The following is a 17,686-nucleotide window of genomic DNA, read 5'->3' on the forward strand; positions in this document are numbered from 1 at the left end:
CAACTGTTGGAGGACGTTCTACAGGTATGACAAACACACCTGTCGGCATAGTAGTTCAACTCAAGAAAATTAAAAAAAACACTATTAAGCTGTCAACTGTCGCGTCAGAGAGCGGACATTGCATAGATAAAAAATGGGTTGGGTCTTAGTCTATTTACGTTGCACACTCTGACGATGACGCATGAGTTTTCGTTGTTCAATGGATACGAGACAGGAACTGCGAAGTAGTACGTTACACGCTAGCAAAGAACGCTAAGACGAAAGCTGTTACACACAATTGTAGAGGGAAAATTTATTAACGTTGTGGTAGCTTTCTTTAGTGCAACGTTATAAACTTTTGTCTACTTAGCACGCCAGTAATATTCTGCGCACAATGTCCAGGCGGAAAGCCTGAGAAGGCCCATGTTTATAGTGACACATTGTTCTTCGAATGTGCTCTGTAGTGAAGGACACCGTGAACACTAATATTTCTTATTATCCACTTCCGATCGGGGAGCAGCTACACTTGAAAAAAAAATGTTTCGTGATAGCCTGAGTGGCTACAGGTAGTATAATAATGGAGAAGGCATAACGTAACGCTATTACGTCTACATGTCGGTCACCCTACGGACGCAGCTATGCGTTGCTAGAAAAAGGTCGAACGCATTGAGTTACCTTATGTCGAACGAAATTAGTTCAGAAAGGGCATTGGTATTACGCTCCGAGTTGACGACAAAGAGGGAAGCAGGAATGCGCAGAGTAAAGAATGTCTCAGTTCTGACCCTAAGTGACTGGTTTTTAGGAAAGCTGAGGCACCCACAGGCAAGCATATCTACACAAGTACATAGGTTCTTGCAAACTGGAGCACAATTAGTGTCAGGAGACGTTCACTGGCAGTCTGTGCAGTGTTTATTGGTGGAAGCGATATTAAACGCCGCGTTGTAAGCAAGAGATCACGCAAGAAAAGTTTCAGTTGCGAGTCAGTGCCGTGTCTGTCTTTTGCCTTCCTTACTAGTGGTCCCGTCCGTTAGCGCTAACTTTCCAAGATGATGAATCACCAAATCACCGAATTAATGACCTTGTAGGAACACGGAACGCATACGTTTTTCACAAGCGGGAGGATAGTTTTAACTAATATAAACGGAATGCGTCAATTGCATCTAAGCATGCGATAAGCCCTTGCTATTGCGCCGAAATCTAGAAAGTGACAAAGACAAGGTTCGAACACTTACTCGAATGTCGATTAGGTGTTATCTTTTACACCGAAGCTTGCTGTACATAGAAATAGCTATCACAAAGTTTGGTTCACGTAATTTCTTGTTAGAGGCGTTGGAGCTAATAGAAGTCGCTTCATCATATATCAGACACTAACATGTCTTCACAGCATCACAGTCAAAATGGCTTTACTGTATGCTCAAGGTACGAAATAAACAGGTTAGCCTTCTAGCATAAGCGCACGAACGCGGTGCAGGAGCCGAGGAGGTGCAAGTAATCAACGTGCCATTAGGAAGGCGACCTGTTTCACTGCACAACGATTATTGCTGCAGCGAAGCCGAACGACGGCTCCGGTCATACCGGTGCAGCCAGGGAAAGACTGCTTGAATTTCGAGAACGGTCACTTTAGTGCTGTCCGTGCAAAGCTAAAGATGGGCGATGATTGGACGGTGTTACATTAGTTCGCAAAGCGCCATACGGTCCGTAAAAAATACCACTTTCATTCGGACTCAATACTGGAAATTATCTTGTGCACGGCTTTTCCCCATAATTTCACGTAGCTTTACTTTGCACGAAAAAACAAGCAGGAACGAAAAAGAAACAGTGGTAGAACTAACTTTTGTTTAAATATTATCATTTAATTAAATCACCTTAAGGCTGTTCTAAAACAAAAAGAAACCTCGAGTGTCCAGCTCTGCGCGCCGCAGTTATAATTTTTTTGCCCATGTCAAACTGGCGAAAAGAGAAACAAATACAAAATAGCAGCCGAGGCAACCAGACAATCCCCGCGGTTCCTCAGCGCGTCAACTGCTCACGTGTCAGAAACTGATGTATCACTTCCGCATTGGAAGCGAATGAGTCGAATTCGCGCCCTCTACCCTTGCCAAATCTTCTGGGTATCTCCGGGTGACAATGCGATGCGCCAACGCCACCGATTGCTACGAATGAGAAACAGGGAAAAGAAGTCCTTTCCCGACCACCCACGTTGCCGTTGTATATACACTGCGCGCGACCGAACGCGAGACGGCGCCTATTGTGTCGACGATAGCTCCCGCTCAACCTAGCAAGCGAGCGCGCTACCCCACCTGATCCACGCTGCGGCGAGCAGCCGCGTGAACGCAAAAACGAAAGCGCGATTTGTTGAGAGGAGTCTCTCATTCACCGGTGTCGCCAGCCGGGAAGGGTGCGTGTGGCCTGGTCGCTTTCTGCGGACAATGACCCGAAGACCCATCGACGGGAGCTTTCGTCCCCGCGTTTTCCCATCCACGCGGGAACCGCTCTCCCCAAACGGTAACCACGAAGCGGCGGTCGTGGCCGGCAACGACGTGCGAGGCAGAGCGCGGCCAAGCGGCGACGACGGAGCTTACCGGTTTCGAGCGGTTCAAGTCGTGTACGTGGCGGGAGCCCTGGATACGACGCCACGGCGAGTGCAGCTTGCGGCGGCGATCCCGGAGCGGAGGCCGGCCCGGGGTTGCGTCGAACGAGCGGGCCACGGATCGGAGACGGACCCGCGGTCGAAACGCAGGCGTCGGCGGCGGCAGCACGGCACGGACACGCGGCCTTTCCCGGTCCATGCCCGTTCTGAACTCCGGCCCCGCCGCCGGCTAAGATGGCCGCCCGCTCCGCGAGACCGGGATGGCGCATGCGCCGTGGATGCTGTCCGCCAGGCGCTATCTTCCCGCAAGGCGCTGCTGCTGCCGCTTTTCGGGCTTTTCGGGTGGTGCGAGTGGGGAGAGCAATATGGTGGGCGCGGCGGTGCCCTTGCACGCTCGCTCGCCGGGCATCGATCGAACTCGGGTGCGCGCGGCGCGGCGCGCGCTAGAGGAGTTCTTGGCCGGGGCGCGAGGCGGCGGCTTGCGTCCCGTCATCAAAGATGCATGACTCGCTGTGTTGGCTCCGCAAGCCGCAGCAGCAGCCGCGACCCTCCCGGCAGCTCTGCCAATTGGGATGGCCAGCCGCGACCGAAGCAACCCCCCCCCCTCCTCCTCCTCCTCCTCCCTCCCTCCGGCTCGCGCACACCTCTGCTTTACGAACAAGCGCTGCCTGCTTGCTTGCTTGCTTGATGCTCTCCTTGCCGCCGAGGCTTCGTCACCGTGTCGCTTACCGCCCCACTCCTGGCGAAAAGCCCGCTTTTCCTCTGCTGACGAGAGAGACGCGCCTCACGAACACTCCCTCCCCCTCCCTCCCCCCAGGTCCTTGCAGGCCCGAAGCAACGCGTGGGAAGCGCGTGCAGAGTGTGCCGAGAGGAAAGGTCACGTTGCGTCGACGACGACGTCGCTTGGCGGCGGTGTCGCCGCTTCGCCGAGTTTAAGGTTGAGCCCCCGCCGGGCAGGTAACTCTTAACACGCGACCGAGCCCCGTAACGAGGTTCGTTCGTCCCTTTTCGGCAGCACAAGTTGACTGCGAACACTTCGCGACCACCTGCTGTTCCCTGTTTCGAAGACTCGGCGTTTCGTGGCGATTTGAGCCCCCGGGGCAAGCACAGAAGAAGAAGCAGGTCGGGATTAATTCCGAATCCTTCCATGGGGAAGGAAACAAGCTAGAGTAGTCGCGTTCTGGTGCTTGAAAAGTGTAATGACAGTTTCAGGTGCCATAAATATATTATGTCATCTAGTCAGATGTATTTATGTTTGCCTATGTGCGCGTGACACTATTCTTGTTAATTTAGTTAGTGAACGAAAGTTTACCAGTTTATTCGGCTGATAAAACTATTATCCTTACTTCGTATAGCTGTCGAATAATCTGCTATCATAATGGATGGTTCGCATTTTGGACGAACCTGCGACATCTTTCTTTCTTTCGTTCATTTATCGGGCGTCGATGTCTCTTTACGCCGTTAGGCTCGCACCCAAGGACAGAAAGGAGCGCCACTACGAATAGTTTACGCAAGAAAAACATGGCACACAACATGTTAATGTTACGGCGCTACCCGAGAATACACTCTCTGTTGATAATTCACAAAGCACAGCATATTTTCGCCTGTCCATTGAGTACAAGCAAAAGCGAGCATGGTTGTACAGAAGGCAAACGCTATTTTAAAAGAACCAAGTGGTCATCTCACCATGTGATAAATAGTGGTGAACATGGTGGGACCTCACATGCACGTACTACTGCAGTAGTCAAGCTAGCTCAGCCTCACAAATACGAGCCATGAGTGCTAGCGCTAAAAAAACATGCGTGCCTGTGTGGTATCTGCAACGAAATCCGAACAAATGAGGCCACACTACCCCTTGCTGAATTGTCCGGAGAGGTCCAGCGTCTCGGGACAACATTAAGCCGGCTGGACTCAAGACTGTATTTTGGAGGCTAAAATTATTGACCAAAGGCATGCGTGTCGCTGACGCAGAAACCAACGAGATCATTAATGCAGTTCCTCAAGTCGACGGTCTCCGCGACCGTTTATAAACTCGGTGTGCGCCTTTACGCTGTGCGCGCAACTAGCATCCTTTCCCTCCACTTTCCTTCCTCTCTTTTAGTCGCTGTATTCCCTCCTTTCACTGCAGGGTAGCAGACCGGACGTGCATCTGGCTAACCTCCATACCCTTGCGTTCTTCTCAGGCTCTGCTTTCCCCATTTTTCATCTAAAACGTCCCAATAATGTTATTTCGCCGAACACCGATACTACCGTAGAATGTTCTGACATTACTCGAGGAGAGAAGCCTTTTCGAAGGAGTTGTCTGAGTACAGTATTACATGAAAAGAGCCTAGAGGTAGGCGAGGCGGTTGATATCCACCTTGATGCGGTGCGCAGCGGAACGACAACATTCTCTCCCAAATTGATCGATGAAGAGGTGCTCCGGCACTCCTGGCGCTGCCACCGGGTTTTCCCGTCCCTTCGGTAGGAAGACGAAACGAAACGAGAGAATAGAGAGAGAGGAAGAGAGGAGAGAGAGAGAGAGCAGCACGTATAACACGGGCTTTCAGCGGAACGCGCTCGCGTTAACCAAGCGGTTCGAGGTGTCAGCGGCGTTGGTTGAAGGCGAGCAGCGGCTTAACGCGCATGATACAAGAACCCGCTGACCACGCGATTTCTTTTTCTTCTTTTACTTGTCGGTTTGTGCATGTCTCAGTGACTGTGAGGAAAAAAAAGATTCTTTGAAGCGTTGCTCCACGAAACAAGAAAGTTAAAGGCCCGCAGGATAGAAGTACTGATTTCAACTATAATATTAGATTACACTGTCATAATCGCAAATAACTCATGTTTAGAATGAGCGGAAGCATGGCGTACGAGAGGAATGGAGCTAGCTAGCTAGCTAGCTAGCTGGGTGATAGATAGATAGATAGATAGATAGATAGATAGATAGATAGATAGATAGATAGATAGAAAAGGAAAGGAAAGGCAGGTAAACTAACCAGAGGATATCACTGATTGGCTTTTCTGTACTGGGAATTGTAATAAGGCTACCAAAAATAAGATAAACAAAATGGAAGAAAAAAAGAAACTTTCAAAGGCTATGTGTTAGCACTGCCATACACAGTACGCCAAAGTAACACAGTGTTACACACAGAGACATACAGCGCGTACATGTCACAGTGTGTGGGTATATAATATCGTACTGCTACGAGACAGGTCACAAGAAGAAAAGGCGGGTGCCGACACTACTGTGAAATTGTCGTGTCAGCCTCCCTTCATTTAAAAAAAATTAATAAAAACGACACTTTGGCACTTTAACTTAACACAAACAACAGATGAAAAACGAGACTGATAGTAAACAACTCTTGTCACTCTATGAAATTATCCCTAATTTTTAAGCACATGTCTGTACTAACAATAATAAAAAAAAGCCTTTCGCTGCACTCAAAGCTGTCTTTTCAATACCACTAATTGGTTGTGGTCCAAGTATCGTCCAAAGTGAGAATGGACGATTGCCCAGAGGCCTAATTTTGTAGCGTAGCTGTTGCTTTTGCTGGACATCTAAGGCACAGCCCACCAACACGTGGCGCTTGCACAATGGGTAAAAAGAAAAGAAACAGACAGTGCTTCGGTGTACACTACGAATATGACCCAACTAGCCCAACAAAAAGTAGTGGTACGTCTGAAGGATATTCGCCAATCTGAATTGAATTAGTGTGTCTTTCTTGTGTCTTCCTGAGCTACGTATCTTGTTAAAAATTCCATTTCTCCAACGGAAAGTATACCAATTATTACTGGACGTGATAACTGAGCTCATTAGTACCCATCACGACATCTGAGTGACTATGGCGTTGTGTTAACGTGAAAGAGGTTGCGGGCTGGATCCCCGACCGCGGCGGTCGCATCAATATTCGTCTGTTTTCGTGATCCGGTTTGTCTTGCGATGTACTTAGCGACTATAAACGAACTCCTGCCCTGTTTCAAGAACCCCGCTAACACGCAGCAACGCTTGTGCCCTCTTCAAGCTATTGAATGTTACCCTTAGTTTGCTGAGCATCAATCTCCAGAGCTATCCTTAAACGTTGTCAATTAAGGCCTTCAGTCGTTTGACGTAAGACATCTCCAACAATGCGGAACAGGATAATGTCGTCTGCAAACATGTGCCGAGACGTTCCTGGTTGATACTCGCACATAACCCTTCCAATTACAACAGCTGGAATACTTCTTCCGAGCACAGAGTAAAGAAACATTGGAGGCATTGGCTCATCGCCACACACACTTCGAAATCAGTACTTTTGCTCCCTTCTGTAGATATATATATATATATATATATATATATATATATATATATATATATATATATATATATATGGGTAGCCGTGTAATTTCTACAAATATTTCTTAACATATTCGCCTGTACTTGCTCTACACTACTATACGCAATGCTCCGACGACTGTTGCTGTCTCCACTGAATCTAACGCGTTCTTGTAATTTATGACGGTCACGTAGAGAAACTGTGGCTCGTTATGCTCTGCAGATTTTTCTGTTAGCTGATTGATGACATGGATGAGCCGTTTGTTCAATATCTCTTTCTGAAGCCAGCCTGTGTATTGACTGCAGTCGAGTATCACCCTAACTTTATTTATTGAATAGCTTGTGCGATACTGAAAGCAGGCAAATGGCCCCACAATTCTTCTATTTGTTACCGTCTCTTTTCATATAGATTAATATTATGTTGTCTGCGTTCAGGTATCTTTTACTTTTCAAAATGTGAGGCATCACGTGTAGAGAATTGCAAGCTTCTGGGTGCAATATATCCGCTATCTTTTGTAAGGTTGACTCTTACTCTAACTGCTACTGATTTTTCATTTCACATACTTTGGGAAGCCTCCTTAAAGATATTTCGTAGTTTCGCAATGAAGTTTTATTCCTTCTCTGCAGCTAACACCCAATATCTAGTCGTGACTGCGTGGCGGTACTGAGTACTCCACGCTTCAGAATTACTCTGCTCCCATTTAACGTCGACACTGCCTGTGAGAGTGCCCTATTTATTTAATACAGCATACATCTTGTTCCTGTCAGCGCGAAGTCTCCTTGCTGATTTCATGCTCACGTGCGTTTTTACCACTTCGGTTTTTCCAGTGTTACAATTTCGAATCCGACTTGCTTTGCTCGCGGTGATCAATCTTGGCAGTTCGGCCAACTCGGTTTAATCCCCAAGGTTGAAGATTTTCGTGCTGCATCATTTCTTTATGAAATCTCTTGTTGCTTGGAAGAGCTCATCCTATAGCCCGACGTGAGACTCCTTTAGGTGCGCAGAAACCATCGAGCACCTATTTTGTACCTGTCCTCACTACCTCGTCCGACGTTTCTCTCTTCGGACAAGTTAAAACCGGCTGAACTCGAGATCATTCTCTGAGTCACAGATACTCGGACCGTGGCCACGTCCATCACTCACACCAAAAGGCGATTCGTGCAGTAGTGCAGTAGTTGAAGTGCACCGGTTCGAGAGACCACTTATCGTGCTCCTGTGCATCCTCCCACGTGCATTCAGTGCTCACACCTTTCTTCTTTCTACTCCCCCTTTCTATTGCCCCCAGTGTGGGGTAGCAAACCAGACACTCGTCTGGTTGACTATCCTGCCTTTTCTCTCCTTGCTATCTATCTATCTATCTATCTATCTATCTATCTATCTATCTATCTATCTATCTATCTATCTATCTATCTATCTATCTATCTATCTATCTATCTATCTATCTATCTATCTATCTATCTATCTATCTATCTATCTATCTATCTATCTATCTATCTATCTATCTATCTATCTATCTATCTATCTATCTATCTATCTATCTATCTATCTATCTATCTATCTATCTATCTATCTATCTATCTATCTATCTATCTATCTATCTATCTATCTATCTATCTATCTATCTATCTATCTATCTATCTATCTATCTATCTATCTATCTATCTATCTATCTATCTATCTATCTATCTATCTATCTATCTATCTATCTATCTATCTATCTATCTATCTATCTATCTATCTATCTATCTATCTATCTATCTATCTATCTATCTATCTATCTATCTATCTATCTATCTATCTATCTATCTATCTATCTATCGCTCTCTCGAATTATGAAGGAACAGCGCCAACTAAGACGATTACGAGAGGGAGAACGACACAGGACAAGCTGTTAAAGAAGTTAGTAATGTGTTCTGTGATCCACCATGAGGTTTCTGTTATTCAGTGTAAACAATGATGTTAACCAAATTCTTGTTACGTTATGGACGCAGGCGTCACTGCGTGATGGGTAAAATGGCGGAAACAACAACAACAACAACAACAACAACAAAAAAACAAAAAACACACACACACACGTAACTCACAAGTAAGTTATTTCTAAGCGTTTTCCTCCAGTGTGCTCCTGTCACCTTTTTCTTATTGTCACGTTGTGTTCCTGCATGGATTCCATGTACCTAATTAGGTATCTCCACTAGGCTATTTCAGTCACCACCTTCTTTCTTGCTTTGATGTATTTCAACCGTCCTCTGCAATCGTTCGCTAATTTAGGCTATCCTGGTGATAGCTGAAACGGAAATCTAGGAACCAAGTTGGTGGGTTGCCGTAGCATTTTTTAAAGAGAAACAGCACTTTAGTCAGCCAGCTGGATTTGCAAAAGGCGTCACTGAGACACTTTACTCAACAGTACCGAAGCCACGATGGCATGGGACGGCATTCTATATAACAGTGGCCGAACAAGGGATATGTCTTTCGAGGCAACGTTTCGACAAGGGGACCGGTCTCCACCAGGCCGTGACGAAGACAAGGCCACTTGCTGAAGACGTCTGCTCTAGAGGCATGTCTCACTGGACAACTGTTAATAATTTCAAGAATGCATATTCCTGTATGTATCGTGTTAGCATTGTGTTTACCACAATAAATCTGCTGATACTAGTTGTCGGAATAGAATGTTTAAGACAACGAAATTATCCGATATTCAAAGGAAAAGGCACACAGGATACGTACACGACATTGATTGATTGATTGATTGATTGATTGATTGTCATTCATTCATTCGTTCATTAGGTTTCACATTCCGAAGCTACAATGGGGCTCTAAAGATGCCTTAGCGAGGAGCTGGGGAATAATTTCGACCGCATAGGTTCTTTTTTGCGCACTGAGAACGTGATGCACTAGCGTTCTTACTTTCTGCACTTATATACAGGAATGTGGGCATTGCGGCAGGGATACGAATCCATGACATTGTGCTGAGCTGCAGAACGGCGTAGCTGCTGATCTTTCGCTATCGATTGTTTGGGACGATATTTGGCATAAGTTTCAATGTAACTCCGTGCTGGCCTTCCCTCTGGGCCGGATCGCTTGTCCTCCAGCTGATCTCTGAGTTGTTGCTGCAGGAGTGTTTCCTGTACTTGCATCTGATCAGGTAATGTAGCGAGGATTTGCGCGGGACATTTGTTTCCAGCGGATATTGTGCAGCCTATAAGTGAACATTGCGCACCAGAAAACGTGTTAGGCACGCATGTTATATCTACATAATTTGTCGCGTCCGACACTCATACCTTGCCCAATGATACTCGAGCAGCACAATTTGCGTGGTTATAAACAACGTTAATAAGCTGTAAGAGTTCATGACAAATGTTGCATTTTCTTTGCCAGCATGGTCATTAGCACTTGGCCGATTATTGAACGGTAGTATGCCTGGTACTTGTTGCTCATCATGCCGCTAGCCATTACAGATTACATTACAGATTACACTTCAGGAGAAATCAAGGACTAAGTTTCCTGAATCTTTTCTTCCCGAAAGGCTTAAATGTCCACTAGGTTCCTTAGCAAAAAGCTGTTACGAAATTGATCCCACGAGCTCAAAAAAAAATAAAAAAAGATAGTTCGGAATTTTTTAGTCTGAGACAAGTGAAACAGGTCAGCTCCACAGAGTAATGGCTGAAAATTAAGGCACGTACTATGACTAAGATATGAGACCAACGAACGCTAGTGCGTTTAAAATAAAAAAAAAGCCCTCATCGTGCGTCAACATGTGAAGATAAGCAGACAAAAACTTGCTGCACTTTCAATTATGTTACAAGCTTTGCTTAGCTCTGTTTTGATATCTTCTGCTACTCATATTTGAATACTTGTATGAACATAAGGTTGCGAAGAAATTGCATTATATTTTACATTAACAGGCCTCATTAAGGGACCAAGGCTCTTTTCGAGGCACCCCTTCTGAACGTGACTTTGTGACACATTAGTTAAAGCCAGGCGAGATCTCCCAAGATACAAATAACCAACAGATCAGTAGTTCGCTACATGAAACCACGGACAGAATCCGTGAAGCTTTTCATTTGTTAAGGGCTATATTCTATAGGGCGGCCGCCTTCGTCAAATATATGTGCCTCACCACGGTTGGCTGTCGTCTTCTGTTACAAACAGTTCTGACGTATGTACCGTCTTTTTGTAAATAATGGGCCCAGATAATCGATCTCTTTGAGAGCACTGAAAAGACACACCAGCGCTGCTATGTCCACTGAGCAAAAGTAAAGAACGAAATAGGAAACGATGTGACAACTGTCTATAGGGCCGATATCTAATATAAATCTGTGCATCATTTTCTTCCTTTGTCCTTATCTCTCTTAACGTGTTGTCTCGCCGAGGGCGTGTCCGGAACAAGGGCTTATAAGTAAGCGGCCGCAGGAAAGTTGTGGAGGGTTGCGGGTGTGCGAGGCATTGGGGAACGCGGAGGAGGTGGTTGCACGATTGTGGCATATGGTGCTCGGAAAGAGAGACAGCCACAACAGCAGCACTTGAACACGCTCTCGCCAGGGGTTGCTCCGCCGTCTCCGAAGGCAGGCGGCTGGGCGAGGCGAGGGCTTATTCGGACGCTTGCGTAATCGAACGCACGTGCTCCTCGCAGGACCTTTGCAGCGGACGGGACGGCGCAGTAGCAGGAACGAGGATGGCAGAGTGGCGCTCCCGAGGAGGGGGCAGCGCCACAATAACCGCGGTTGCGCTTCGTTTGGACTCCCCTTCAACCCCGGGCTCCCTTTCCCTTCTCCGCAACTTCCTTTCATACGTTATTGTAGGCCAGCACCGCTGTTATTGCTGCTGCCTATTGTGCCGGCTCCTTTCAGCGCGGGATTGGTCATCTTTTTTTTCCCTCCCCACAAGACCGGTGCCTCTCTACGCTTCTACCTCTCTCTCTACCTTCATAACTCTCTCCCCCTCTTCTCTCTTCTTTCACGACGCGACGACACATCTGTGCCGCGCCCGCGGACTCGCGCCCAGCGAGCAACAGTGGTGGTGGGCGATGAGATGGCGATGCCCAGTTTTCTTCTCTCTTTTCCTTTATTTTTTTTTGGTGGGGAAGGGGGGGTGGAAGCATTCCCGTCGCCTGCACCGGGCCCGCTTTTTGAGCGTCCGCCGTACTCGTCTTTCATCCTTGGGCGGCATACGTAACGCCAGCCTTTTATATCGTTTCTTTCCTTTTCTACTTTCCACTCCACTTCGCCTCGTTGTTCTTGGTCCTCCGATTCTCCTCCTCCTCCTTACCTTCCCCTTCACCGTGTTTGTTCCTGGCCTACCCGCCGGCAACAGTTTTTTCCCCCCACACTGTTGTCCCTTCGAGCGGTTTGCCCTCACGAGAAAGAAATCGAGGCCTATATACGACGCGCCGAAGCAGCGGTGAACGATCGAAGCCTGCGCGCTTTCAGAGTGGATTATTTAAAAGTTGCGGCCCGTCTCCGCTTCCTCCCTTTCCCCCTCCCACCTACTTTCCTCCACTTCCCCCCCCTTTTTTTCTTCTAGCTGGAGCATGATGACGCGCGTGAATCTCGCGGATGGCATTCCACGGATTCCTGAGCTGATGGTCGCGCTGACATTGTGACGCGTCGAAAAAAAAGAAAAAGAAAGGAAATACACAGTGGACGATGAGAAGACTGGGCTTGGATTCTACTGAAAGTTGGTATAGTAGTATAACTATGTGAAGGTTCCGGCTCTCTGAAGAGCGGCTACCAAGACACGGAAAGTTGTTTAAGGGAAGAAAGCATTTATGGTTTAGGCGTGGATACACTTACTCGTTCAAACTCGTTATGGCAGGTTATTTTAACTTGTGCATTTGATTGAATTAGGTTTGATGTTAGGGCTGTTTCCCCAATATCTGCGCGTGAAGGCACAATACGAGTCAGTGGGGGAGCAAGCAGTCACGCTCTATCTGGGCTACTGCTCTGCTCCTCTCTGCTCTTTGCTTCCGGTCCTGCTCTGCCAGTGGAATGTGCCGTGTGTATGACCATCTGCATTGCTGAACGCCTGCTCCGGAGGCGTCATATAAAACAAGAAATAGACAAAAAGATGTGTTTGTTCACCAAGAATGAAAAACGGGGGCATGCTTAATGTAGCTCTGCGCATGACCGGCAGCCACTACACTTTGGCAAAACTCTTGTTTATTGCAAGTGCGCAAAGTGAGACAATTGCTCTGAAGCTGTTATTCGGCAAGCATGCTTACAGGGCCCAACGTAACTACACGACTGCAACGAAGATTTGATGCTAAGAAGTGTTGCACGACTTGAGCTCGAGTTCGCCCGCTCAGTTAAACAAACAAAACAAAGTATGGAAATCAAGGGTGCGATCTTGTACGCGTTCCAAAATAGAACGGAGGCGGTTCGTTCCACCGAGCCAAATACGATTCGTCAATTTGAAATGTGCTGAACGCCATGACGTCAATTGTGACGTGATATCTGCTGTCAATCATTCCGTTTCGTCTGCTATCGGACGAACGGAACGGAACATACCGCCTATTTCGTGACGTAAAGAACGAACCGCCTCCGTTCTATTTTGGAACGCGTACAAGATCGCACCCCAAATGCGCTACGCGAATTTCAAAGTTAAAAGTCTAATTCGTGGGATTGCCTTTCCTTACCCTTTGATAAACGACGAGGAAAGACTTATGGTCGCAACTTGTGGTCGTGTAAGTTCAGAGCGACCGTTTCTCAAACAACCGCATGAAAAACATTGCACGATTTGAAATAATAAAAATAAAAAAAAAGCTGTACAAAGCGTAGTTTTTTTTTTTTCTGTCGAGTTTAGCAAATGCTGTTCCATGACAGTACTAGAATAAAGAAAGAACGCGACAGCATTAGCCAGGATTAGTGACGGGCTTATGCAAAAGCCTACAAGAACCGAAAGATGAAACGTTCGCTGATGTGCAGCTAATTATTCAGAAATGATTCATGCTAAATATAATAAATTCAAGGCTGGACACTGTGCAGCTCTCTTACAACGCGAAATAATAGTAAAAATAAAACAGGAGTAGAGGGAGTTGCTCTCTTTGAACTTTAATAATCACTGGTTGGTTGGGGAAGATGGTCTGCGCTTAAGGGGAGAACGCATTATACTATGAGCAATTATCTTTGACAGCGCGGGAAATGCAGATTGCTGTTTAAAAAGAACGCAAAAATAAGATATCTTGCTCTGAATTCTCGGCGCGCAATGGGCCGAAGAAATTTATTTTTAGTATTCCGGAGGCGGGCATTGCGCAAGGAGCACGCTTACCTGTTGCGCCGGGAAGTAATTAGCAAGCTAATGCCATTAAAGAAAGCGGTGAGGAATGAGTCCGCAGTAATTATTAAAAAAAGCAATACAGTTTCTAGAGACTTGCTTTACTCCGTTCGTCAGTGAAAGGATAGACAGATACTAAGAAAGTAAAGATCGAATTACGAGGACAAGTGGGGCAGGGAGCATGTATACAAGATAAATTTCATAATGTGCTTCCAGACTTTGGGTATTAGTTACAGCATTAATTAAATCGCCCTTTTTACTTACTTCTCGCAAAACCATGCAACATGAACGGTGTTCAAGAAAAAAAATACTGTTCCAATTCTTGATGGAGTTCTTTTTTTTCTCATCTGTGTCCATGCTCCTTGCAATTCATTTTTGAAAAAAAAAAATTGCTCGTTAAATTGCCTAGTAAACGCGCGTCTTTTGTCTTGTACGTTGAAGAATCGCAACGTCAAAAGCTCTAAATCTAAATTTAATTTGTACACAAAGAGCCATCCCCAAGTGAGACATAAGAATTGTTAGCATATATGTACGTGGCGGGGTCTCAATGCTAATGCCAGCGCTAGAACGTGTTACATGGAACTGTCTCCTCCTGCCTCGTGGAAAGAGCATTTGAAGTAAGGATTCTAAATATAGCGAAATGACCAATAGATCAGGAGCAGTAAATGGTGCAGTAAAGGAAGACCCAGAAGTGCGAGCATATTCTGTAATAGAGCCATTCATAACTTGTCCCGTAGGCATATGATGCTCACAGTGGGTGTGCATGCAGCACACCCACTATACTATACATAGCCAATACTATAGGCATAGCGAGGTCCCATGCCAACAACATTTCATAATCAGCAAGATTGACTCGCACAATTATGAAGATGCCTCTAGTTAGAGTTGAGCTACTCGATTTATGCTTCGCTTTAACAAGCCACTGTTTCGATGTGGTTCTGAAAGATAAATTGGCTTCCCTTCTGGAGGACAGACTAGTAAAACGAGTTATATTTGGATGCTGCAAACGCAGCGGGATACGAATGACATGCGAATTTCTTGCGAGAAAGGATTAATTACTGCACCGGTGTCCTCAAGCAATTTGCTTCCATTCATGTGCTTGTAGCACTCTGGGTATGCTCTGTCTGTCTTTTTCTTTTTAAATGTACGTGGTTGAAGACTGTCACAACATGTAGAGGAGTGTGTATTGCTGTCCTAGGAATCTGTTGCATAAGCAGGCTTTCTTGTCCCTTGATTGAAAGTTTGACTGACAGGCAAACTGATTCATTAAATACTGGGCTTGTACGTCAAGGAGTCAACGCATGTACCGTGAGAGACGGCGTAGGAGAGGGCTCCGGTTACATTTTAACCAACTGGTGTCCCTTCACATGCACTCATATCTGCGCGCATATGCTGGCCCGTTGTTTTTTGTTTTTTTTTTTCATCTGCGTCTATCTAAATGCAACCGCCTGGTTAGGCAATCAAACCTGCGATCTCGTTCCGAAATTTAGACAAATGTGTCCGAACTAATGCCTCCAGTACGAATGCTAACATCAGCTTACTTTTTACGTACGCCGTTTGTTTATGATTTCGCTCGCGAAGGACGCCTGTCGTTTAGACGCAGTAGCAACCGTCGAGGAAAGTTGGAGCAATTCATTGTTGAGGTTTGCTAAGCCGAAATAATGCGAGGCAACCGTTTTAAATGCGTGCTGCTAACTCACCTTACTTGAGGAGATGCTTGAGTGAGTTGGCAGCATCCACAGCTGTTACCGGGGGGGCTTGTTCTTGACGTATCTGGGCGTGTCCGCCTCCGCACCACGCCTGCGCCCCCGGTGGGCTGCTCCCGAAGTTCAGTCAGAGTCACCGTCGTTGGATGAGCGAGCGCACGCCAAATACGAAAGGTGCCGCGCGAACTTTGTTCAGTGAGAGCCATAAATGCGAACGTCCGTTCTGTTAAGTGCCCAGCCGTTAGAGCACAGCTAGTCAGCAGACCTCACAGTTTGAGGACACGTGAGTGAGGAAGACTGCATGTTCCTTTGCGTAAACGAAAGCAAGACGTCACGTGAGCACTATACTCGGCGTCACTGCGTCACGTGCGATGTTACTCGATACAGTTGGCCCATGTTTCCACGCATAGTAGTGCCGCATAAAGTACCGCCCTCAAATTTAAGGAATTTTCGTACAGTGAGCGCCGAGAAAGCTAACACTAAAGTATAAGAAGCCAATCGAAACTTGTTGGGACTGAGAGGCAGTTCACATTCAGTTCGTAGTTTGGTGGTCCTCTACTTATAGGCAATCATAGATACGGCAGTTCTGCTGACGATGAATGGCTGCTCATCACGATTGATGACGCTTCGGTGTCGGTGCCCACGCCGTTGGCGGCAGATTCTCCCGTCCGGAAAAATAAGAAGAAAGTTCCTTGATTCGTCACTATAAACGCCGACCGACTTGGGGCTTCCTCAGGATGTTGCTTTTCTTTCCTCTTAGGGCTCCTCACATTGGCAGACAGCGTCCTCACGACAGACAAGCGCAGTCGTCGAAGAGAGTTCAGGGAGGGTCAAAGCTGGGCACCGAAGCATCGCTGTCCATATGAGACAGAGACGAAGACGACGGGTCGACAACCTCTCGCTTGGCGCGCTCGCAGACGCTCTGCTGGTGTCTGAGCCGCGGGAGTGAAGCGACCGGGCTCCCACCCCCTTCCCCTCTCTCCCGCTCCGCTTGGAAAAGGAGGAGGAGGAGGCGGGATCGCGAACAACGCGTTCCGCCGCACACACTGGTCTCCATGGCGACCGCCTTATTATGCTAATGCCAGTCAATACAGGGAGCACGGAGCATCAGCAGCAGCGGCTCTCCCTGTTCATTCCGTTCTCGTGCTCACTTCTTCGTTCCTCTTCCCGCGTCTTTTCTGCTTCGTGTTTCCTTTTCGACTACGCGCGTTTTGTGCTCGGCAAAAGGACAAAAGGCGAAGATTAAAGTAGGGAAGCTTAAAAAAAAATAAAAGAAAATGGGCGCGTCACCGAGAAGACAGGAAAGGCCCGGGCGATGAGTTTGGATACTAGAGCGCGCGCTACGCGCCACTCGCGGGCTCCTGGGGAAGGACGGTGTTCGCGACGACGTGTCCGTGCGTCGCGCAGGACGCGAGGTCGCTCGGTCGGTCCCGTCTTGCCCGCGCGTCATCTGAACCGCGACGGGGGAGCTTGATTCGGTTACGCCCGCCTTTCTGTCTCCTTTCTCCTGCTCCAGTCTTTAGCCGCGGGCGTCGGCAAACAAGCAACGAAAGCTTCGCCTTAAGGCACCCCCACCTCCCCCACCCACCTTCATCTTGGTCGCGAAGTAGGCGGCGACGCATGCTTCCAGAAGCATCGAGTCAGCGTGGTGCGAACAGAAGCTAGGCCGAGGCGGGCGGTGTTTAAACCTCTTGCTCTGGCGCTGGTGTTCGCGAAATCTGTTTACGACGAAGAAGAGGCCTCGTTGTTGGTACAGAAGGTTTCAGCGAGGAGAGTCTCTTACCTTGCATGCGTCGGGAACGTGAGCGTCCTTTGCGATACTCTAGCGATATTGCCCTCTCTACTGG

General features: G+C 47.2%; 1 long non-coding RNA gene across 1 annotated transcript in view; it reads right to left on the minus strand.

Moving 5' to 3' along the window:
- Positions 1-17,415, minus strand: part of LOC129385090 (uncharacterized) — a 73,823-nt gene extending 56,408 nt beyond the window's left edge. The window contains exon 1 of the long non-coding RNA XR_011894659.1: positions 15,834-17,415. This is a non-coding gene — a long non-coding RNA (uncharacterized lncRNA). The remainder of the gene's footprint in view (positions 1-15,833) is intronic.
- Between the last annotated feature and the right edge of the window lie 271 nt (positions 17,416-17,686).

The sequence above is a fragment of the Dermacentor andersoni genome, chromosome 5, assembly GCF_023375885.2.
Source record: "Dermacentor andersoni chromosome 5, qqDerAnde1_hic_scaffold, whole genome shotgun sequence".
NCBI classification, from domain to species: domain Eukaryota; kingdom Metazoa; phylum Arthropoda; class Arachnida; order Ixodida; family Ixodidae; genus Dermacentor; species Dermacentor andersoni.